At 40.1% G+C, this 24,436-nt stretch overlaps 1 protein-coding gene across 2 annotated transcripts in view; it reads right to left on the bottom strand.

Moving 5' to 3' along the window:
* The window catches only part of LOC111867749, a 143,507-nt gene that overhangs the window by 82,437 nt on the left and 36,634 nt on the right, over positions 1-24,436 (bottom strand). The window lies entirely within an intron of this gene.

Below are 24,436 nucleotides of genomic sequence, written 5' to 3'. Positions count from 1 at the left end.
TTTTCATTCTCTTCACTAGGTCCGGATATGCATATTTTAATTTTTCTTCATGTGCTTGAAAGAAACGCCTCTCGCTTTCACTGAGTTTGCTGGTCTACAATTTTCGGTAGTAGGGAACAAGAATACGTGAGGTATATTTAAGTAGTATCCAATTTGTAAACCTGCTAACTGACATTTTTATACCACTTGATTCCTCAATTATATGGAAATATACATTACGAAAGTATAATCATTACTAGTGAAAGACACTTTTAAATCACAAGAATGAAGGTGAGAGAAATAAAATAGTACATTTTTAAATGTCATATTCAATTTCATAATTACAAACGCACGTTGTAATAATTGTTAAAACTTTATTGGATGATATACCAAGGTACAGGTAATCGATCTACAATTGCATAAATGAATTTAGACTTTAAATGAACTAGAAATTTTTATATGGTATCCAAAATTTTGGAGCATAACTCTGTATGTGGCTGAAACATGGACACTTAGGGCAGTAGATCAGAAACATCTGGAAAGTTTAGAAATGTGGTGTTGGAGAAGGATGGAGAAGATCAGTTGAACCGATTATGTGAGAAATGAAGAAGTGTTAATTAGAGTCAGTGAGCAGAAGAATATCCTACATGAAATAAGAAAACGGAAGGCTAATTGGATTGGTCATGTTTTACGCAGAAACTGCCTTCTAAAAGAAGCTATCGAAGGAAAGATAGATGGGCGGATAGAAGTGACAAGAAGACGAGGAAGAAGACGTGAGAAGATGCTGGATGACCTTGGGGGCAGAAGAGGATACTGTTATTTGAAGGAGAAAGCTCTAGATCGCATTAAACGGAGGAATTGTTTTGGAAGAGACTGTGGACCTGTCGTCTTGACAGATTACTGATGATGATGATCCAAAAATGATCTTATACTTATGATCTTATACTACCGAGCACATTAGTTTTATTAACTCTAAAGTGTCAATTTTTAAAATATTTTTTTCCTTATAGATCGTAAGTATCACTCTATTTATATGATACTTATAGCAGTGATACTCTATCAGAACATTCACATCGCAGTACAACTTAATATTGCATTAACAACAAATAAAAGATCACAGATTTTCTGGTACTGAACGTGGTTCCCTTTTTGCTCCTGTAATTTGTGGGTTTTATACAGACACATTAATACCGGTTATAATGATATCCACAATTGGCCAATGCATATACCAAATTTTGTTTAAATCGGTCAATTATTTCAAAATGTGAGACCGACAGATACAAAACAGACATACGCAAATGCCTACACCAAATTTTGTTAAAATCGATCAAATATTTCAAAATGGTGAGACCGACAGACAGAACACACACACACAGACACACGCGCAATCACGCGTGCGTACTGCTTACTTGTCTCATAAGTCTACTCTCATTCCCTCAGAAAGAAAAACAGGCTACAGATATTCAAACCCATCATGTACGCTTCCTCAGTCTGAAGTTTCGTCCAGAACTAAGTTGTTCATGTGTGAAAATTCTTTGTGTCTGCAACCTGTATGTAACAAAATTCCTGTACTTTCCCAGGACTTCAACTTCCATGCTCTATATAACCTTCCAATATCATCATCATCATCAGTAATCTGTCAAGACGACAGGTCCACAGTCTCTTTCAAAACAATTCCTCCACTTAATGCGATCTAGAGCTTTCTCCTTCAAATGACAGTATCCTCTTCTGTCCCCAAGGTCATCCAGCATCTTCTTACGTCTTCTTCCTCGTCTTCTTGTCACTTCTATCCGCCCATCTATCTTTCCTTCGATAGCTTCTTTTAGAAGGCAGTTTCTGCGTAAAACATGACCAATCCAATTAGCCTTCCGTTTTCTTATTTCATGTAGGATATTCTTCTGCTCACTGACTCTAATTAACACTTCTTCATTTCTCACATAATCGGTCCAACTGATCTTCTCCATCCTTCTCCAACACCACATTTCGAAACTTTCCAGATGTTTCTGATCTACTGCCCTAAGTGTCCATGTTTCAGCCCCATACAGAGCTATGCTCCAAATGTAGCATTTCACTAGTTTCTTCCTCAAATTTAAGTCCAATTTGCTGGTAAAAAGATTCTTCTTCTTGCTAAATGCAGCTTTTGCCATGGCAATCCTGGATTTAATTTCACAAGTACACCTTCCATCATCTGTTAACAAGCTACCCAAATATTTAAAACATTTCACATTCTCCAGTTGTTTTTGGTCTATCTTTATTGTGACTGGGGTTGGTTGTCTCGAAATTTTCATTACTTTTGTTTTCTCCACATTCATTTCCATGCCATAGCACCTTCCAATTTCAATTAGTCTATCAATCATGCCCTGTAGCATAGCTTCTTCCTTAGCCCTTCCAATATAAATCCACATTAATTTCACTTAATTATCGCATACCGGAAACACAGTCATGCATCATCGAAAGTGAACATGAAAAGTTTAGAAAAAAAAATCTGCCTTCGTCGTCGTCTATTTTCCGAAAAATATCGGCATTCATACGGAGACGTACGGAAGAGACACCATCTCACCATCTCTGCAGTCTGAGTAAGACTCCGGACCTACAATTACATAAACTGCGTTCAGTTTACTTTAGTTTCAGCCTAACTCCTGTTTCCGTGTCATTCGCCTTTTTATTTCCCTCGTCCATAAAAAGGATTGGCCCATAAATTCTCGTTCCTAACACACGCATAAGGAGGTTGGTCCCTGCATAACGTTATTCCTGTAAATGGAATGCCTTTAAGGATACTAGCAGTGATCACGGAAAATATACATAAATACTTACTGTCAAGATAATAGGCAACCTATAGTTTGAAGATTTTTTTTAATGTTAGTGGGGTGGGACTAAGTCCTTTGTACTGCGGCCACTTCTGGGCTATTGCACCAGCCCCATATGATATGTGAGGGTGACTGTGGAGCAATTGGTGGAATGAAGATTGGCAAGGGAAATCGAAGTACTAGGAGAAAACCTGCCCCAGTGCCACTTTGTCCACCACAAATCCCACTTGACCAGACCCCGAGATCGAACCCGGGCTGCCGCGGTGGGAAGCCAGCAACTAACCGCTTGAGCTATGGCGCGACCCTTAGTCTGGCTATTAGTCGCTGACCTCTTAACGCGGAGTGTCGAGTTCATTCCCAGGTTAGTCCATATAAAACTCGCACCGGACAAAGTGATAATTTTTTCTCTGAACACTTATGCTCCACCCCATTAGTTATTATTCCAAAAATTCATTTTATAAATCTCTCATCAAGGGGCTGGTGTAGTATGCCCATTTGACGCCACAATACCAAAAGACTCAGTCTCAACTTTAGTCCTACAGTTAAAAACGGGTAGGTCACCTTAATTTCCTGAAGCAGAAGTGATTGTTTATTCAGTGGGTACCGACTGTAAGGATGGTTGTATTCTAACGGAATTTCTCGGGGCTTAGCGTGATTAAGAAAGGCAGTTGCGATATCGTACGTGACCCGTCACCGTCAGACTTCACTGTATCAACGCGCCTCTCGCTTTAATGGACTCAGTGTTATAGGGCGACCACAAAATATTTTTCAACACACGTTTCTATCACTCCTAGCGTTGTATCATATTACCTCCTGAGGTTGTACAGCATCATAGTCACGTATTACAAGTGATGTGGAAGGAAATAATACTAATTTTGAATGTGGTTTTCAAAAACAAATGGAAAAAGCACCTGTCACTGCCGGAGTATCAGCCAGGTCTTAGGGCCGCGCCATAGCTCAAGCGGTTAGTCGCTGGATTCCCACCGCGGCGGCCCAGGTTCGATCTCGTGTCTGGTCAAGTGGAAATTGTGGCGGACAAAGTGGCGCTGGGGCGTGTTTTCTCTGAATACTTCGGTTTCCCTTGCCAATCTACATTCCACCAAATTCTTCATCATCATAATCACCTGAGGCAGGCTACAATAGGCCAATCAGCGGCCGCCGTGCCAAGTGGACCCAGTTGGACTGCACCCCCACCCCAGTAAGAGAATTTAATTAATTAAGTCTTAGAAAACTTAGGCGAAGAGGGAAGTACAATTTTAAAAATTATTATAAATAGAGTGCGAAGGTGTCAACTGGATTAATCTGGCTCCGGATATGAACAAGTGGCGGGATCTTGAGGCCACAAAAATGAGTATCTGAGTTTGGTAAAATGTGGAGGAATATGTTACATAATCTTTTATGCAGCTGGCTAAGTAATTAGCATATCTGCCTCATTAATTATCAATGACGAGGCATTAAATTTATAAATATAATTGAAAATATATAAGGTTCTTGGAGCCTCGAAATGTCTTAGCAGCAGAACTCACGTGTAGGTATACCGCCTATGCAAGCAGTCGTGACATACCGCAGGCTCACATTAAAACACAGCTAAGTGAACGAACATCTTTACTCTTCTAATACAAATCCTCTCTTTTAGAACTTAGCACTGTTGGTTTCTTACCCCACACTCACATGAAATATAAGTAATTTATAATCGTAACCTCAGTTGTGACTCACATGTTATCAATTGACAACACAATGTGTCTGACGTGTTAGGTGCTTCTTTGTAAATAGTATTCTGCTATGGTAATACAAGTTAGACATTCAAAGGGATAACCACTGATAGATTTAAAAGCCATTATTGTGAGTTTGATTTGTTTGTGAAATGTTCTATTTTGTGTACTATGTATTGTAGCATATAAGTGTACGTACTTTACGTCTAAACAACTTATGTGATGGTGGTTTCCTAATTGTAGTGATGTTTGCCCTATGAAGATGGTCCACAGAGACCGAAACATGTAAGGGTGTTGAGTTTTCATGTAGTAAAAAACTTACAGGTCACATTGGACGGAGTGATTTATATTTGTATTTGCCATTATTGTGAGTTATAATGTGAGTAATTACATAAAAATCTAACTTAAATAATTCGATCACAAAGAACAGGTTTGGTGCATGATCTAGTCAATATACACGTATGTAGGATTTCACACAGAAATTCCGGATTTCCAATTTTAAGTATTTGTTGGGAACTATGATATAGGACAACAAAATACGTTATTAATTCGATTTAATTTTATTTGATCCGCCTCTTGTTTTACTACGGGAATCAAACTGTGACTTATAAATAACAATGTGTAAATATTGTTGAGTGTTGCCTATGTAACGCAACAATAATTCACGCGGGTTTCGGATTTGGCTAGTATGTTTATTGGACGCTAACTTTTACAGTCACAAGTACAATTATTCACAGTCACAATTACGGCTAAACTGAAGACTGACTGCTCACCTAAGGTCAAATGCAAACTTCAACTGTCCTCTGTAACTTCTAGAACTCATCTCTCTGGCTGGTACATTCAACCCACTTAAATAGGCCTTTTGCGGACCGATTATGGAACATGCTGCATAGTCAGGCTTTCAGGCAGCACGTCACTATATCATTATCTGGATGCAAGCTCCCTCCTTGCCGTGGCATAGAGCTACCCGATATATTCAGAGACTGCAGGAATTTCTGCGAAACCGTTCATCACATTCATGCCAATTTCTTATTCACCCTTATGCGTTCAGTGTAACTTTACTCTTTTAATGTGAGTCAGAAAATTATGTTATACAAAATCATATAATCTTACTTGCTCATGGACCTGAGCCCTTCTGGAGGAGCTGCCAATTCTGCAGCTACTCAAGGATCTCTCAGCATTTTATGGAACCCGAAGGTTCAGTACCGTCTTCACAAGAGCCCTCCGCTGGTCCCTATCCTGAGCCAGATCAACCTAATCCATAACATCCCATCCTATCACTCTAATATCCATTTTAATATTGTCCACGTACCTACACCTTGGTCTCCCTAGTGGACGCTTGCCTGCTGGCTTTCCCACCAATATCCTGTATGCATTCCCGTCTCCCCCACTCGTGCTACATGCCCTGCCCACCTCATCCTCCTTCACATGATCATTCTAATTATACTTGGAGAAGAGTACAAGTTATGAAGCTCCTCATTGTGCAGTTTTCCCCAACCTCCTGTCACTTCATCTCTCTTCGATTCAAATATTCTCCTCAACACCCTGTTCTCAAACACCCTCAGTCTGTGATCCTCCCTTAATGTCAGAGACAAAGTTTCACACTCATACAGAACCACAGGCAAAATTATAGTTTTGTATATTCTAATTTTTTAGTTTTTGGACAGCAGACGAGAAGACAAAAGGTTCTGGACTGAATGGCAGCAAGCATTACTCGAGTTCAGTCTCCTCTCAATTCCTCCTGAATCAGGTTTCGATCTGTCTGATTGTGTATCTTCCCATCAGTAAATTTATGGATATTACGATGGGGGAACATTGTACTTTTGACAGTAAGAATATTTAATGTGGCAACGTTTACAACTCTAACTCCATTATCATTACTAATTTCATGCAAATTCTCGTTCCCAATCGTTGGTTTGAAAATGTCTTCCCTCCCTACTTTGGCATTGAAATCTCCTAGCAAAATTTTCATAGGACACTTCGGGAATTTATCAAATACATATTCTAGTTCTTCATAGAACCTGTCCTTCATGTCATCAATTTTATCTTCTGTTGGGGCGTGAACATTCATAACAATGATATCACACCAGCGACCTTTTAGTATTATATATGATATCCTATCACTAACGAACTGTACCTTCTTAACTGTTGATACAATTCTCTTTTGTAAGAAAAATTCTGCGCCTAATTCATGGTCTTCATTCCCCTTTCTATAGAAACTGTATATTCGCCTGCTGGTGCGTTGCCACCTCCGTCCCATCTGACCTCCTGCACTCCCGCTAGATCTAACTTACATTTCAAGATTTCTTCTGCCACTGCCCTGAGCGAACCTGCCCTATACAACCTTCGAACATTCCACGTGCCAAATCTCGTATCCATTTTCTTTAGCTTAGGCCGTTTATCCAAGGAATCTGTCCAGGTCCGAGGCTTTGTGTTCATTTTCGTAACATATTTTTTTTTACCGTGAAGAGTTGTTAGCCCCTAGCTGGAGGACCACCCCTTGTCCGCTCTCCGCGACTGTTTATTCAATATATTCGCAGCTTCCCTCCAAACCTGAAGGGCGCCTCCACCATCGCAACCTGAGGACGCGCCTTGCCGTGGTGACAGGGACCCACCTAACATGGACGCTATTCTAGTTACAGAAATTCTCACTTTCAGTTTGCTACGTCGATCTGCATGAAGAGAAAAGAAAATGGCGAAGAGAAGGAAAAGAAGAAGTGTCATTTCATCAAAGGTTGTTTTCCGTAAATACGCATAACTGTCTAAAGTGAGTAAATCGTCTTTTATAACATTCGATCGGCTGTAGATGTTCAGACTTCATGAACATGTACAGAATCTTTTCAGGCCAGACGTATTTATCCTGTGACGTATGGAGTGCATTAGCGGAATCTGTTCCGCGAAATCTTAATATTTTAATCACCTTATGTCATATGCACTAAATAACTGTCCAGTTTCTCTATCATTGAATAAATTAATTTTGTGTTTTACGGCTCACTATACCGCTTTATTTATTTTTTTCCTTGGCACTACAGCCCCAGTGGGCCTAGGCCTACCTCCATGAATTTCGGTGGAACTCCTTGGGCGGGTGATCAGCTCGTCTCAAGACCTCTACCTGTACACAAACACAGAAAAACGCACACACACAAACTAAACATCCATGTCCTGAGTGGGATTCGAACCCTCGATCCCGGTTTCCAAGCGAGTGAAGACAGTACATGCCTTAGACCGCTCGGCTACCGAGACCGGCATACCGCTTTATGGAGTGACAATATTAGGGATTTTCCTCATGCGCTTACACACGCGCTTACCGAGAAAGCAAACGGTATGCGGGGATAGGAAAAATTCGAAATTGAGGAGTAATTTCATAAAAGAAAATTAGCAAATTGAAATTATGAAAAATGTATCTCGTGCAACAATGGAGAAGTACTCAGAATTACTGGGTTTTTGAACTTTGTCCATTATCCGGTATTTTAGAAACTACAAAACACAAATTTTCGGAAATTGGATCTGTTTTTCTCCTCAGATGAGGGAGGAAAGCACCTACTCTGCTCCAGTTACAGCTTACTAAGAGCCCTAACAGAGTATGTGTCTTCCCCTTCCTCACATGAGGACGGAAACAGGTCCAGTTTCCGAAAATTTGTGTTTTCTAGTTTATAGAATACAGGACAATGGACAAAGTCCAAAAACCCCGTAATTCTGAGTGTCAGAACCTTTTAAAGGTGAGGGGGGGGGGTCACCTACTCTGGTCCAGTGATTGAGGTTAGCTCTTTCTAAGGGACACAACTGCGTACGTGTCTCCCCCCTCACCTGATGATAGAAATAAATCCAGTTTCCGAAACGTGTTTTCCACTTTCTAGAATACCGTACAATGGACAAAGTCCAAAAACGAAGTAATTCTAATTATCAGAACCCTTTAGAATCTACTAGGATGGAGAAGTAGATATTCAGTTCTGTCCTAAAGACGGAACCCCTGCTGAACCCTTGGTCTAGGTCAGACGTGAGGACTGAAAACAGTTCGTTTTCCGGAGGCTACTTCCCGTTCCGAAAATCCAGAAACCCAGCAGTAATACGTAAAGAGGAAAGTTCATACACTATAAATTTTATACGAACAAGCCAGGTCTTGACGCTACGCCAAGAACCGCCACTGGCCGCTCATGAACCCTATAGATGCAGTATGCTTATGATTATCATTTGGAATTTGGGACTACCCTTCAATGAAATTTCGAAAAAGAAGAGGTCGTCCTGTCCTTTCCGGGCGTCGTTGTCACGACAGTGAATCGACACACCCAACTGTTTTGTCGCAATGTGTCTCAGCAGCTGAGCACCATCCGTGCGTCATTGTCACGACAGTGAATCGGCACACCCAACTGTTCTGTCGCAATGTGTCTCAGCAGCTGAGCACCATCCGTGCGTCATTGTCACGACAGTGAATCGGCACACCCAACTGTTCTGTCGCAATGTGTCTCAGCAGCTGAGCACCATCCGTGCGTCATTGTCACGACAGTGAATCGGCACACCCAACTGTTCTGTCGCAATGTGTCTCAGCAGCTGAGCACCACCCGTGCTTCATTGTCGGCACACGATCAGTGGCGGATGCGTGGAATAGCTGTGGGAAACGACTAACCGGCTATAAACGCAACTGGGTTTATCGTAATGGCGGAGTGAACCACTCAAGAATGATGTAATTATTAGAGACTGCCGGAGTACTGTCATCGTGTTTACGTGGATTTCCTCACTTCACCAGGGAATACTGCACAAGGGATACTTAAACATCATTGCTTGAGATCCATTTTTCATGTCGTGTTACTGTTTCTCATCCAACACTGTATATTTTGTAGTTCATGCAGTTAATTAAGTCAATAAGTCTTCATAAGTCAATATAACATTGTGTTTTGTATGTATGTTTCTCTGGACAAACAGAAATTATAAACAGTATTAACAAAATTATCTTCACAATGTTCAACGGTGCATTACTCGTAAGGCAGAAACTGAACGCTTAATTATTACTTAAAAGAAATTCGTGTTTCTAAGGTTTAAAATGCCAATCACAATGGCATCGTCGTCTAAGGTATGAACTGTCTTTGCCCGCTCGAACGCTGGGATCGTGGGTTCTAATCTCACTCAAAGCATGGATATCTTTGTACGTGTTTATTCTGTGTTTTTATCATTCCGTGTTTAAGTAGAGGCTTATGTGACGAGCTGATCACTCGTCCAAGGAGTCCTACCGTCTGTATAAAAAAGATTACATACTGAAGAAGAAGAAGAAGAAGAAGCCGNTATCTTCACAATGTTCAACGGTGCATTACTCGTAAGGCAGAAACTGAACGCTTAATTATTACTTAAAAGAAATTCGTGTTTCTAAGGTTTAAAATGCCAATCACAATGGCATCGTCGTCTAAGGTATGAACTGTCTTTGCCCGCTCGAACGCTGGGATCGTGGGTTCTAATCTCACTCAAAGCATGGATATCTTTGTACGTGTTTATTCTGTGTTTTTATCATTCCGTGTTTAAGTAGAGGCTTATGTGACGAGCTGATCACTCGTCCAAGGAATCCTACCGTCCGTATAAAAAAGATTACATACTGAAGAAGAAGCCAGGGCCCATCAAAGGGCTGTAGAGCCATTGATGAATGAATGAATGAATGAATGAATAAATAAAAGGGTTAATATCCTTACTTTCTTTACGATTTCAATAAGCACATTCCTCTTGAAACAATAATAAAGAAATATTTGAACTTCCTTTTCCGGTGCATAGCCAGACACCAGTCTGTCATGGAGCCCACAGCTTTAGGCATCCAGATTATGATGATGCCACAACTATGACACACTTCTGGGTAAGCGCTGTGTTACAAGAGTATGCAGTAATACCTGAATGGTGATTAACAGAGAAAAACGCAAGAAACTCGGGGAAAAACTTGCTTCTTGACATTTCCACTTCAAAGTCCCAATGAAGTCATTCAGTACTCAATCCAAACTTCCGCGTCTAACAGCCTCAGATATCCCAGTCACCCGTTGGAGAACTGATTACGTTGGATCATGCGGTAGCGCTCTTGACTTGACTTCCAAGGTACCCTCTTGGAATCTCGACTAGGACAGGGACTGTCCTGACTGGACCTTCCATGGTTCTCCTCAGTCTCCCCAGGAGAATGTTGGTATATTTCCGTTAAATAGGCTACGACTGCTTCCTTCAGTTTAAATTCCATTTAATCATTCATTAGTCATCCTAGCATTCGACGGTGGAACTGAGCGGGACGCTAAATGAACCATAAATTGCCCTCCTATCTACCACACTGCGCTGCAGTCCTGGGTGAGCCTTGATCTCCATTACAACCAGTCTCCACAACCAATGAGTTCTGTCATAGGAATGGACCCACGCATGATGACCCGAGGCTTGTTGCTAGGTTTCTGAACAAAATTCTTTTTACAGGATGAGGTTGTTAGCCTCATGCCCAACCCCCAACCTGGAGGACCAGGGTATCTCTCTTAGTCTGGATTCTACCGTTTGACCTTTCCGGCATGGGTGACCCTACTGGAAGTTAAACTACCTCCGGAATATCTCTCTAGGTCACAGAGTCACGCAAGCCCCAGCACCACAAGGTGGAGACACCTTGGAGGGGAAATGATAAATTAATCCTCTTAAAAGTAACAATGCTGAGAGACATTTAAATATAAGTATTTCACCAATATATGCGACATAAATTTTAAAAATATGATTCGCTCTGTCGAAACTCCATGCCACGAATGTGGGTAGGGACCAGGGAGTCTACTTCGAGGTGAGTGACCAGCTTCACAATTCGGCTGTGTACGTAAATTAACAACTTTTATATAATCTTCAATATTTGCTTCCGAAACAAATAATAGCAGCAACTTTCACCGTCAAATTCGTAATTCTCTGCAATCCTTCATATCTTGCCTCAAGCTGATGTTGTTCCAAGGAATAAAACTGTTTCTACTCTCAAATACTATAACGTAATTCAAGACATTGTGTTCTAAGGATAACTTAAGTATGTGAAATTGAAGCGGATATGTAGAGGGAGTTACAGTTGCTAATTGCGGAAAATGTTTGTGTAGGCACGATCCTGTTGTTCACACAGGACACCACACGTCACTTAATGTAACTGCATCCCAGAGGGTTACCATAATTCCCATAGAAACTATGCATAACGTCAATTTACCAGGAATATAGTATGTCATAGTGCAGGTCACGGTAGCCGAGCGGTCCAAGGCGTGCACTGTCTTCGCTCGCTTGGAAACCGGGATCGTGGGTTCGAATCCCACTCAAGGCATGAATGTTTAGTTTGTGTGTGCGTTTTTCTGTGTTTGTGTACAGGTAGAGGCCTTGCGACGAACTGATCACCCGCCCAAGGAGTCCTACCGAATGTCTAAGATCTAGAAAAACCGAAGTGAACGGAGAAGTTCATGGAGGTAGGCCTAGGCCCACTGGGGCTGTAGTGCCAAGAAAAAAAATGTATGTCGTAGTAGTGTCTAGTCTCTGCTTCATACACGTAGGCTTACTTACAGCAATGAAATACAATCCGTCAGGTGCAAACTATGAACTACTGATGGAATAATTTACTCAATGGTTCCGGGTTCTTCTCGAGAGACTATCACTCACTTAGTGAAGTTATGGAACCTGTGAGTTCAACACCAGTAATTACTTAAACGTTCCTCCCTCATGAAAACACACTTCACCTGTATTACAAAGACTAACACATTAATACTGCGATGTCTGTGATATGCATAAATTCTCCGCTGCGTGCTAACGCCTAAATAAACAAGTATCGCGGCAACAAATACTGACGCAACAATAGAAGAATTTTTGGTAGCGGCGCTTTCAGTGCAGTCCGTGTAGGGAATATATAGAGAACATTGTAGCCAGTACATTGTTGGGAACCGCAACCAAACAACAGGTACTGAATGCTGTAACAGGCAGACAGCGTTTGCTATGGTGATTTGCTATGTGTGTAGATTAGCGGTAGCGCTGTAATTATCAGTACTTATGAGTTATAAATTTTCAATAAATTTTGTCACCAGCCCGAATTGCATGTCTAGTCACCAACATGTGACAATGCTATATAGATAAATTATTGCTGTTTTTTTGAAAATCGTACTAAACATAAATACATTCTGCGACGAAATATGATGTTATTTAATGTTAAAGCAGGCGATATATATAGTAATCACTGTGCTTCAAAAGTTAAAGTCATTAAGTATGAATTTATAAGACTACATAAGTTCGTGCACAGAGCTTAAATGATGACAGGCTGCGATGCCACACGTAGTCATGGAAGAATTACTGAGGTCAGTAGCCACTGCATATGTTGATCAAGCAGTATACACAAGAACACAGAATACAAAGCAAAAACATGGTCAACATCAGGGAAACCCTGAGAATTAAAAAGAGAAAGACATGGATCATACTTCAAAAGGGAAAAAAGAGGAGAATGAATTTTGTTTTTGCATGGAAAATCACAGGAATATACAGGGACTGGATGGTTTCTGCTGTGACTTTCTTTATGATAATTGCTTAGTGCAGGCTTCAAACAAACATCCACTGAGCACATGTTTGTTATAATATTAAAAAGGCACTGATGTAAATCAGGAAGACATTCATTGGATTCCGACAGAACTCGTAATAGACATAACTGACAATTTCTTCCATCTATGAATAAGTTTAAATTTCATCAAACGAAGATCTATGCTCAGGTATATTTGTACTATTTTATAAAAGAAAAATATTTTATTAAATTTAATTTTTCAAAGCGGTAAAAATTGCTGTTGAGTCTTTAGGGTTATAAGATCATGCAGTCATATAGCTGGTTAACAACTTTTCGGAGAAACGTGCTACCTCCATCTTCATGGTAAAAGTCCCCATCTACACCTCATAAGGCCATAACCAAAACCAAATTTTATTTAATTTCGAGAAGTGAAACAAAATTTCTTAATTCTCAGAATCTGGCGAAGTTTCAACTCGATGCCCAGCTAAAAAGAGCCGTGAGTCATAACTGGGGCTAGAGTCTGCCGATTTCGGACTCATCCACTCTATCCGTGACGCTAGAGCAGAGCTTATTATCGTGCTCAGTTTTACTGACATTATAATGATTTTTATGTAAATAAAACGCGAATAGTCATCAAAACAACCACGCAACTGAAGAGCGCTGTCTTCTTGGACGTAACACCTTGTGGTCCGATAGACGTGGGCCAGTATCTCGACGGAATTCGATGCCTGCATCTTCAGGATCGGAATACTAAGCCAATAAAGTAACCGACGAGAAACAGGAGGCAAGCAAGCGGATCAGGTACCGAAAACATACTGAGATAAGACAGAAATGAAGTTATAAAGAACCAATGAGAAACAGATAAATGCTAGATAAACGCATCAGAGAGAATCATATGTGTAGATGAAGCAGAGTTACCCCTGTGCTTAACTAATTAAGCACTATACCATAAATCTTATGGGGAGTGGATGTATATACCTGNACCACGCAACTGAGGAGTGCTGTCTTCTTGGACGTAACGCTTTGTGGTCCGATAGACGTGGACCAGTATCTCGACGGAATGCGATGCCTGCATCTTCAGGATCGGAATACTAAGCCAATAAAGTAACCGACGAGAAACAGGAGGCAAGCAAGCGGATCAGGTACCGAAAACATACTGAGATAAGACAGAAATGAAGTTATAAAGAACCAATGAGAAACAGATAAATGCTAGATAAACGCATCAGAGAGAATCATATGTGTAGATGAAGCAGAGTTACCCCTGTGCTTAACTAATTAAGCACTATACCATAAATCTTATGGGGAGTGGATGTATATACCTGCATTTTCTTGACCTCAGCACTAGTTGGAGGTGAATGGTCAGCTTCACGTCACGGCTGTTTTACCCATGGGAAAGAGCCTTCAGTAACAATTGGATAGAGGCTGGGTGGACCCAAGTGCCAGCCGAGAGGAACAAATCTTGCAAAGAAACGACTAACTAGCGTTGACCCTGAAAAGGGTGTGTTTTAGGGAGAAAAGAGGGAGTCAAGGGAGAAGTCATATGAATGTTAGATGAAGGAGGAGGGAATGTTTTCTGTGGAAACGCTAAGGATTTGACTTCTGAGGGTACCTCAGCTTCCATACGAGGAGTTATATCATCCATGTGCTTCTATTTGTAAGTAGATTCAATTCAGAAATAAAACTTGTGTTATAAGATAAGGGGTATGAAAGTAGAATATTATCTGTATAGACGAAACTGTTAAGAAGCGATAAAACATATAGTCCTTTGATACAACGAGAATTAACTTCAAATAGATATTTGATAAATTAACGGAATAAATTCAGGAAGACAGAAGTGGACAGCAAAACACAGCTAGTGCTGACACTTGGCGGCGTCCGGAGAAACATCAATTCGGCTCAGATCTTCAGAACGTCTTTCAAAGACTTTTTATATAATCCGTACACACAAACACACACTCACATCGGTTTTCCAAGTACGTGCTTTAAAAAACGATTTCTCCGTCAAAACACGTAGATTCTCCTTGTACCCATCATCCGAATTGAAACTGGTTCATCACCATATTCTTAACTTAACTTAACTTAACTTAACTTAACTTAACTACCCTAGAAACAGAACCAAGATGCTCTCCAAACGTAATCCACCCGTCTTCAATAGACAGTACTTACTTACTTATTTACTTATGGAGCTGAGACCTTCTTAAGGAGAAGTCAAATCTGCAGCTACTCAATTTCCCAGCATTTTATGGAACCCGAAGGTTCGTTACCGTGTTCACAAGAGCCCTCCATCGGTCCCAATACTGAGCCAGATCAATCAAATCCATACCATCCCATCCTATCTCTCTAAGATCCATTTTAATATTGTCCACCCACCTGCGCCTTGGTCTTCCTAGTGGTCTCTTTCCTTCTGGCTTCCCCACCAGTATCCTATATGCATTTCTCTTCTCCTTGATTCGTGCTACACGACCCACCAATGTCATTCTCCTTGATTTGATCATTCTAATTATACTTGGAGAAGAGTACAAGTTATGAAGCTCCTTATTATGCAGTTTTCTCCAACCTCCTGTCACTTCATCTCTCTTCGGTCCAGATATTCTCCTCAACACCCTGTTCTCAAATACCCTCAGTCTACGTTCCTCCCTTAATGTCAGAGACCATGTTTCATATTCATACAGAACCACAGGCAAAATTATAGTTTTTTACATTCTAATTTTTATGTTTTTGGACAACAGACGAGAAGACAAAATGTTCTGGACTGAATGGTAGCAACTAAAGAAAAGGGACAAGAGATTCGGTACATGAAAACTTTGGAAGAAGTAGGTTAGGGCAGTTTCGCTCAGGGCAGTGGCGGAAGAAATCTTAAAATATAAGTTAGATTTAGCGGGAGTAAATTAGGTCAGATGGGACGGAGGTGGCATCGCACCAGCTGGTGAATATACATTTTCTATGAAAAGGGGAATGAGAATCATGAATTAGGTGCAGACAATAATTACCGAGATAAGTATGACAACTTTCCAAATTGCAACTGCTCTATGTATGATCTCACTAACAACTGCCGAATTTCTTGTCACTGGCGTCCTTGTATCATATATTGTATTGGCATTCTTCAGTCAGATTAGCAGCAAGCAAGAACTCAGGGAGGAGTAAATATGATACACGTTGTGCGCAATAAATTTGTGAGACGTAGAGGCTGTTGTAGCACTGCATTCCACATCACATACATATGAACATCTCCATCACAGACATCACCTACCCCTTTAGCGTGTTCAGCTATGTTACGAATAATTATAAAACTGCTTCCACAAATTGCATTAACAGTTTCGTAGCTTAATAAATCTCGATTTCTGGATTAACCCTTTTTATTAGAGAGAACTGAATGTCTTAAAACTAGAAATAATCCTAAAACTGCTCTTAACATCTATCCTGATAAACCTGGAGTTTTTCACAATTTTTTCCCCAAATATCTATTAAATTTTTAAGAAGTTTTCTGAAATTCAGATAATTGTAAACATTTGGAAGCAACAGAAATTAAATTACGCTCAGGAAAAAAATTGCGAGATCAAATTCTAGATGTGCTTGTTTCCGTTCAGCTTAGAATCTTCAATCTTCCTTCTTGTAACTAAACGAGAAACTATTAAGATATACACAAGTGAAGAGTCGTTGTTCTATGTGGATCTGAAATTTGGTTTCTCACATTAAGGAAAGGCATAGATTGGGAGCATCTGAGAACAGAATTTACAGGAGAATATTTTTAGGGAAGGAATATTGCATAATGAGGAGCTTTATAAATTTCAGAACTAATATTCATTTAATCTTATTAGGACAATAAAATGTAGGAGGATAAGACGGATGGGCCATATGGGGCACACTACAGAAGGGGTAAATGGCACCAACTTCTTGTTTGAAAACCTGATAGGAAAAGACCACTTGGAAAACCTAGGTGTAGATAATATATTAATGTCAAAATAAACATTAAATAAATAGGGTAGAAGGGAGTGAGCTATATTCACTGGCTTCTGAGAGGGATCATATGAAGACGGCCGTGAACGCGGAAATGAACATTTGGGGTCCATAAAGGAAAGAATTTCTTAATTATCTGAGCGACTTATACATTCTCAAAAAGATTCCTGCTCCATGGAGTTACTTACTTACCTACTTAATTGTTTATTTAGCAGTGTGTTTGTTATCTTTGTCGTGAGTTTAGGGCATTCAAAGTGGGAGTGTCCGCAGTAGAGACACTAGGCTTTCATTTCACCAGAGCTCAATGAAGTATTTTTAATAGCAGTAAAAAAAAGTAATGATAACTCTTTAACAGGCCGTAGAGGCCCATAGAGTTGTGAGATGTTGAGGTTCGCATATTTTCTAGACAATCGGTTCATAGATTGCGGCAAGGTTCAGCCCTACCCGCCGGCCGCCCTTTACACCCAAGAATATTCCTGGTACTCATTTCTATTAGAGGCTGAGTCGACCCCAGGGCCATAGTGCGGCTGGAAGGATTAGGTAAATTGAAACAATATCCAATAACCTCATCGGGACTTGAACCCGCGACTTTCTGGCTTGTACCATAGTGTCTCAACCAAGTACGCTACCGCGTGCCCCCTTTTAATAGCAGAGGAAAATTAACAATGACAGGGTATATTTTAGAAATTGAGGTCTCTAACAGTAATCAAAAGAAGAGCCCTTTTACAGTCGGGATTTATGACTCAGTTTCTACCCCATCTAAGCTGTAGGTATTGGTGTCACTATATTCGAAATATTATTGGACTCAGTTCTGGAAACGCCAACTTAATTGCTTCTCGTACATCAAGCTACCTCTCCCCGCCTTTAGTAATCCACGACTAAAAAGGGTTATACTCCAAGGGTTGCCTAATAAACGAATGTCACGGAATGAGGGAAGTAACAGGCTCCAGTTCAGATCCGCGAGCTAGTATTCCGGACCACTTATTTGTCGTAGCTTTGTCAGAACATCTAGGCAAATAGCGTAATCATATCGTACAAAAAAGTGACTAATATGATAAGGCACTTGCCTCGACTGTCTAAGACCAAGTTAAATGTACAGAGGGGTTCTTCCAAAAAAGCGAATACATGTCAGACTTAGACAAATGTTAGTGACTGACGCAGAACAAGGATTTAAATTTAATATGTGGAAAGTGCGATGAAATACATACATATTACGAGACAAGAGACAGCGGCAATTACAAAAGAACACTCACACGTTATTGTATATATTTTCATATATATTATAACATGTAGATCTGCTACTCTGTACCGACCTCGAAACAACATCCGCTGCTAGGCAACGGATTCTTAAAAAGCAAATATATGCAGCCGTTACCGAGTAACACCTTGGCAAACAAACATGTTCCCAGGAAATTAATTGGAGTAAAGCAAATGAACGGTGTTTTCTACGCAGTCCGTGCCGAGATATTATAACGGAGAGAGTTGTAAGGTAGGTTCAGAGCCCCATTCCGTGTGAAGGCGGATTCGAATACCTCCACCGTAGTGAGTCGTAGGAGGCGACGAAAAGGGAATCCAGTATCTGGGGGTGTAAATGGGCCAACCTAATGCGGAGACCCCGTCCAGGTCGGAGGAGTCTCGAATCTGAGACACTAAGATATGGTCATGAGTCCCGCGGGATTCGGACCCGAGAATGACTGCACCAGCAAGGACAAACAGCAATTGTAAACTACAGATCCATCCTCTGGTCAGGAAGGATGTTATATAAGGGTCATAACGGCAAGTATTTAGTTGAAAAATTACTGGTCATGGGTCTCAAGGGGCTTCATTAAAAAAAAAAACGAACTGATTGGCGCTAAACCGTCAGTCGTAAAGTAATTCTAATTCCAAATCTGAAGGTTCAGAGAGTTCTAAGGGAATCTGTGAAGATAAAACTTGGTCAGTGCAGTTCAAGAAAACACATTGTTAAGAAACTGTTACCAGGGAACGACTGGTGAAGACACATCAGACTGAAAAGTCTTAGCGTGCGCTGTAGTGATTTGTAAAATGTGGAAATTAGAGATAGCGTTATAGTAATTTGTATTTATGGGCTGTAAGTGGTAAATAAATCTAATCTTCAATGCAAACTCCGTCTACGGTCACTCATAATAGTGACCATATTGTCACATAATTTTATGGAGTGTGACTACAGATGGGGCTTCGATTGGTGACCGGGTTTTTTGGACTCTTTGATTCAGCTCGAATTTACATTTCACACTTCACTCTTACACATGCACATTTGTGCCCACACTCACGTCTTCACTGGCGTTGCTTGGTAGCGGCTTCCATCTGAGGACATTCCTCTTCCTCTGGGTTCCCTAATTGTCCCCGGCCTAAGTTACCAGCTTTTAAAAGCAACAGTTCACAAAGACGGAACTGCATAAGTCCTCTAACTCACTAACCCACCAACCAACTCACTAAGCTCTAACTCCACTCCACTGACTAACTCCATTCCAAGACAAAATCAAAGTTATTTTACAACTGACGGTCAGCCGGCCAGTCTGTCTTGGTTTCAAGTACCCATCTGGAGCCCAAGATCAAATTCTTATTATTGTCGGACTCCACTGACTTCTCCTGCTTATTACTGCTCGACACGGACCACACAGAAAACACCGTTCCTATGTGTCTATGCCATTGTTGTTTTCGTGTCTTTTGAGTTTCCCACGTGATCGTCACTCAGCCATTGCCTAACAACGGCCGTTGTTTGCAGAGCATTTACTTAAACAGCTGTTGTGTAGTTGCTTATTTCGCGGACGTTATCTAGCAACGAGTCTACATGCCACAATATTTATTTAATATGTATTTAACCAACTAATTCCACGGAGATGAGACTTTCTTGAGAAACCGCCAGTCGCTCAGCCACTCAAGATATTACCAACATTTTATGGAACCCTAAAATTTATTACAGTGTTCACGAGAGCCCTTCATTCGTCCCAATTCTGCACCAGATGAATCCAGTCCAAACCACTCCAACCTATCTCTAAGATCCGTTTTAATATTATCAACCCACCTACAACTAGGACTTCCTAGTGATTCTCTCCTCAAATTTCCACCAAAATTGTAAATGCATTCCACTTAGCCCATTCGTGCTACATTCCCAACTCATCTTATCCTCGTTGACCTGATTATTTTAATTATATGTGGATTTATCGCAACAAATTTATGAATTTCTCCTGCCTTTTCTTCTCTCGACAAACAAACTCTTCGGTTGGCTGAATGTCACCAATGAACAACGAAACAAAGAAGGCACTTATCAGGGTGCGGAGACAGTCACAGTTGCTCACTGTGAGGTCCTTTCACCAAGCAAATGTAAATTAGGCTATACTAGAAACACGTGTAAACATACCGTGCTCTTACTTTTGGCACTTAACTCTTCGTTTGTCTGAGACAGCTACTCTATAAATTCAGCATGAATACATACGCCTCAGGAACCCAATGCAGGATTTACTTATTAAACATAAAATTTACCGTTATCCAGCCTCAAGTTGCAACAAAGTAATACACCATGGTCATTAATGAGAGCTGTTAAATTCTTCAGGAATGAAAGGAACTTCTGCATCTATACTGGGTTGCAGGGCAGAGAATATTTTGCTACTTTGATGCATTCCACCTTCCACATAACAACAGCATTTTTACGCGGAAACCGGGTAATGTTGATGTAAATGATTCCTTAATATTCCGCTCTCTTTCCTTCTTAATAAGAGCATGTGTTCATCTACCACTTATGATGACATCGCGGAAGGTGAATGACTGTGGGCCGGACTGCTAGCCCGGGCCGAATAGCGGAGAACCACTTCAGGTACCCGGCAGGCGGCGCAGCTAAACACATGCAAGTTCAGACCGCGTCTCGCTCCAGGCAGCATATTGCAAGAAACTACTCACTTGCGTACTTTCGGTGCACTATCGTGAGAGACAATTGTGCACGGCAGTGTGTTTTCTTTTCAAAACCAAGAACATTTTGTAAGGGACACGTTTCTTCTGTCTTCCTTTCTTATAATTATGGTTTGAAATGTTAATTCCATTGATCTTGACTGACAAACTAACTACATGTAATTACAAATTTCTTGAAATATTTTTTTTTCATTGGCACTACAGCCCCAGTGGGCCTAGGCCTACCTCCATGAACTTCTCCGTTAACTTCGGTTTTTCTAGAGTTTACACGTTCGGTAGGACTCCTTGGGTGGGTGATCAGCTGTACACAAACACAGAAAAACGCACACACACAAACTAAACATCCATGCCCTGAGTGGGATTCGAACCCACGATCCCGGTTTCCAAGCGAGCGAAGACAGTACATGCCTTAGACCGCTCGGCTACCGTGACCGGCCTTGAAATATTTATTTCCTCAAATTATCAAGAAACTCCCAGCATTCATGGAATTTGAAAATCCATTAACGTTTTTAAAAAAGACCGTCTTTCATTAACGTTATATAATCTGATACTGACGTCATAAAACAAGAAGTTCTGTTAACAACTTATCGTTTACTTTCCTTGATACGTCACTGCCCGCACAGAAAACGATGCGTCTATCAATTTTTCTGTTGTTGCTTGTTTATTCGTTGAAGCGGTAATGTTTTTTTTTTTGCCGAGCCGTTACTTAGCAATTAGCGGGTACACATATATACACACAGAATGATGGAAGGAATTTATGGAATGCGCCGTTGATATGGGCTCAGATGCCATGATATACATACAAAGGTTCATAAAACTACTTCAGCCATTCGAGAGTTGGTAAGGGGGATACAGAGGTACAAAGACATCATTGAGATCGCATAAGCCTAATTTTATTTTTTCGAAATAGGCAAAGTACGCTAACAAACAATCAGAAGCCACAATTGGACGCTATCATAAACCAGCTGACTCTGATTCAGTTACTATTCTTCCATCCATGCCGACGTCTCGTAAGTGGTCTGTCTTGATGTATTGGGCTACAACCTCCTACTCCTGCAGTGCATGCTAGCGCCCATGTCCCGTACCAGGAGCAGCCAAACCGCTCTATTAAGATGTTTCTAATATCGCCCCTTCGATGATCAGCGGAAGACATTTTCAGACGACATCTCTTCTTGAGATCTGAAGTTCTCATGATAGTCAACATGAAGAGTAATGCCAACTGGGATATAACGGAGCATATTTCCGCAATAGTTTTGGGGGGAAAGTACTGCCTCCTTCTTCAGAACTGAAGATTAAGCCAAACAAGAAAGTAGCATGCAACGTTACCGTCCGGCTATTTGGCCAGTAAAACTGTGGGCATGCGGCCCATTATTCTGTGTTCTATGTTTCCTGCTTTGTAATCGGTTTCAACTTCAAATTTAGTGTGGTTAAGCTCTATTTTTGTATCCTATTTCTATGCTCTTAAACTCTCATGGATATATATTTGTTGCTTTATTGTCGTTGTGTAGTTTCACTTTCATTTTCGATAAATTAAAAAGAAACGGCCACTGGGGACAACATTTGGAACAATTTTTAACATTGTTAAAAGTTATATTTTCTGAAAAAAAACCCCTATTTTATGAATGAGATTAATAGTTTAAGAATTCTGAATTATGGACATTTGCACAGTTGATAACTCTGATTATTTTCTTTTCATTTTTTTTTCTTCATGCTGTAAGCGCAAAACAAAAGGAGGACGCTTTCTGACTCTATATTCAATTGTCATTCTCGCTTTTATACTCTGTAAGTCTACGTAAACCAACTTGTAATACTTTCATTTCTTCTTTGTTTGTTACTGTAAATTCTGCATTCTTCATTCATTCAGATCCTATTTCATAGTAAGAAAGGAAAATAATGCACCTTCGGCGCTGTGCCACATAATGACACGATGCGAGAGCCCAGTCAATAAACTTCATCGTGATCGGAACCATGAGAAGGACTGTAATTATGAAATTTAGATTGTAATAACAATAGAGTAGCGCAGGGCACCACGCACTCACGTGTGCTTTATAAATCTTCTATAATGACGCAGTCTCTCAAAGCGCTAATCTCTGTTCCGTTTACATGTCTATATTAGTTTGTATTTATGTTGGAAATAAAATTTAATTTCTGCTACTTGGAAATAGTCGACAATACGTTATAAAGAGGAGGCAGGTTTTCACACTCCTTCAGTTTAACGCGGCTGGAGGTGCGACAAACTACATCTCATTGTACTCGAAAGTAGCTGCCAAGAACCCGAGGCGAAGAAGTTAGAGTGTTTCCAAAACCGCGCCCCGCAGATTAATGCAAGAGAGCCAGCTAAATAAATTCGGTGTTATGTATATTTCCACGAACAAACCAGGTCATGGATATATCTTCTTCCTGAGAAGTAGATAGTAGTCCTAGCACTCAATAAATTCTGTTGTTTTACAGATCCAAAAGATATGTAATGTTTCTTCTTTATGTGAAAAATAATTTATTACTTATATAATGGAATAAAATATTCATGAAGGAAGAATATAGAATTTATAACAATAACAAAAAAAAATAAGGGAAATACAATTTCATTTACAAAACCTTACGAAGTACAGAAACGAAAATGGCTCGCTATACCTCATCCCTGGTCCGTCTTCTGATCCAGATACTATTGTTCCAGAATCAATTTCTTTGTTATCCTCCCATCTACATCTAGGACTTCCTTTTCTTTCGGGATTTCCGGCCAAAAATTTGTATTTACTTTTCACGCATCATTGTTGCATGCTGTATGAGTACATGCCTCATTATCGTTTGATCCTTTTAATATTATCTGGTGAAGATTATATTTTGACGGAACATCGTAACCTATAAAATACCACAGCTATAAAAATATTATATTGTTACTTAAGAAATTTATACACGCAGAAGAAGAAGAGGAAGAATAAGCAAACAAACCATTTGTCAAAAACGGTTCAATTTTTGCTAGAAAATGCGAGGTATATTATATGGAATTCTGTTTTTCAGCTTTGACAAATTATTTATCATATCTTACTTTAATCATAATTTTTATTTGCTATTATTTGTGACGCCACTTCGACTTTCATATGTTACTTGAAGTATTTCATTTTTATCACACAAGTAAACGTATTTAGACGTTACGCGTATGCCTTACAGACTACTTTCCCAGAAACTTTGCAAAATGGCAGTACTTTTCTTTGCAATAATGTTCCCACGCCTAATCTACGAGACCTCAATGCCATTACGTATTCCCTGCTGATATTGACATTATTTGCTTAATTAAAATTACTAGCCCCAAATCAAATAAAAACGATTTAAATAACGGACCGCGACATCTATATTGTGTCAACTAAAGAACTAAATTTAGATCATATTTTTAATATTAGACAATAAATTTTGATGAACTGAATAATTAGTCTCTATTCCAAAACACAACGAAATGACATTATGCATTTTTTATGATTTCATATAAGCGAATTTAATTTAAAAACATCTGTGTCATTCCTCATTTTTTAATTTTATCTCAGCCAAATACTACTAAAGAT

Source organism: Cryptotermes secundus, unplaced genomic scaffold (genome assembly GCF_002891405.2).
Source record: "Cryptotermes secundus unplaced genomic scaffold, Csec_1.0 scaffold116, whole genome shotgun sequence".
In the NCBI taxonomy this organism is placed as follows: domain Eukaryota; kingdom Metazoa; phylum Arthropoda; class Insecta; order Blattodea; family Kalotermitidae; genus Cryptotermes; species Cryptotermes secundus.
The sequence above is the reverse complement of the archived record's forward strand: the minus strand, read 5'-3'. Positions and strand labels throughout refer to the sequence as shown.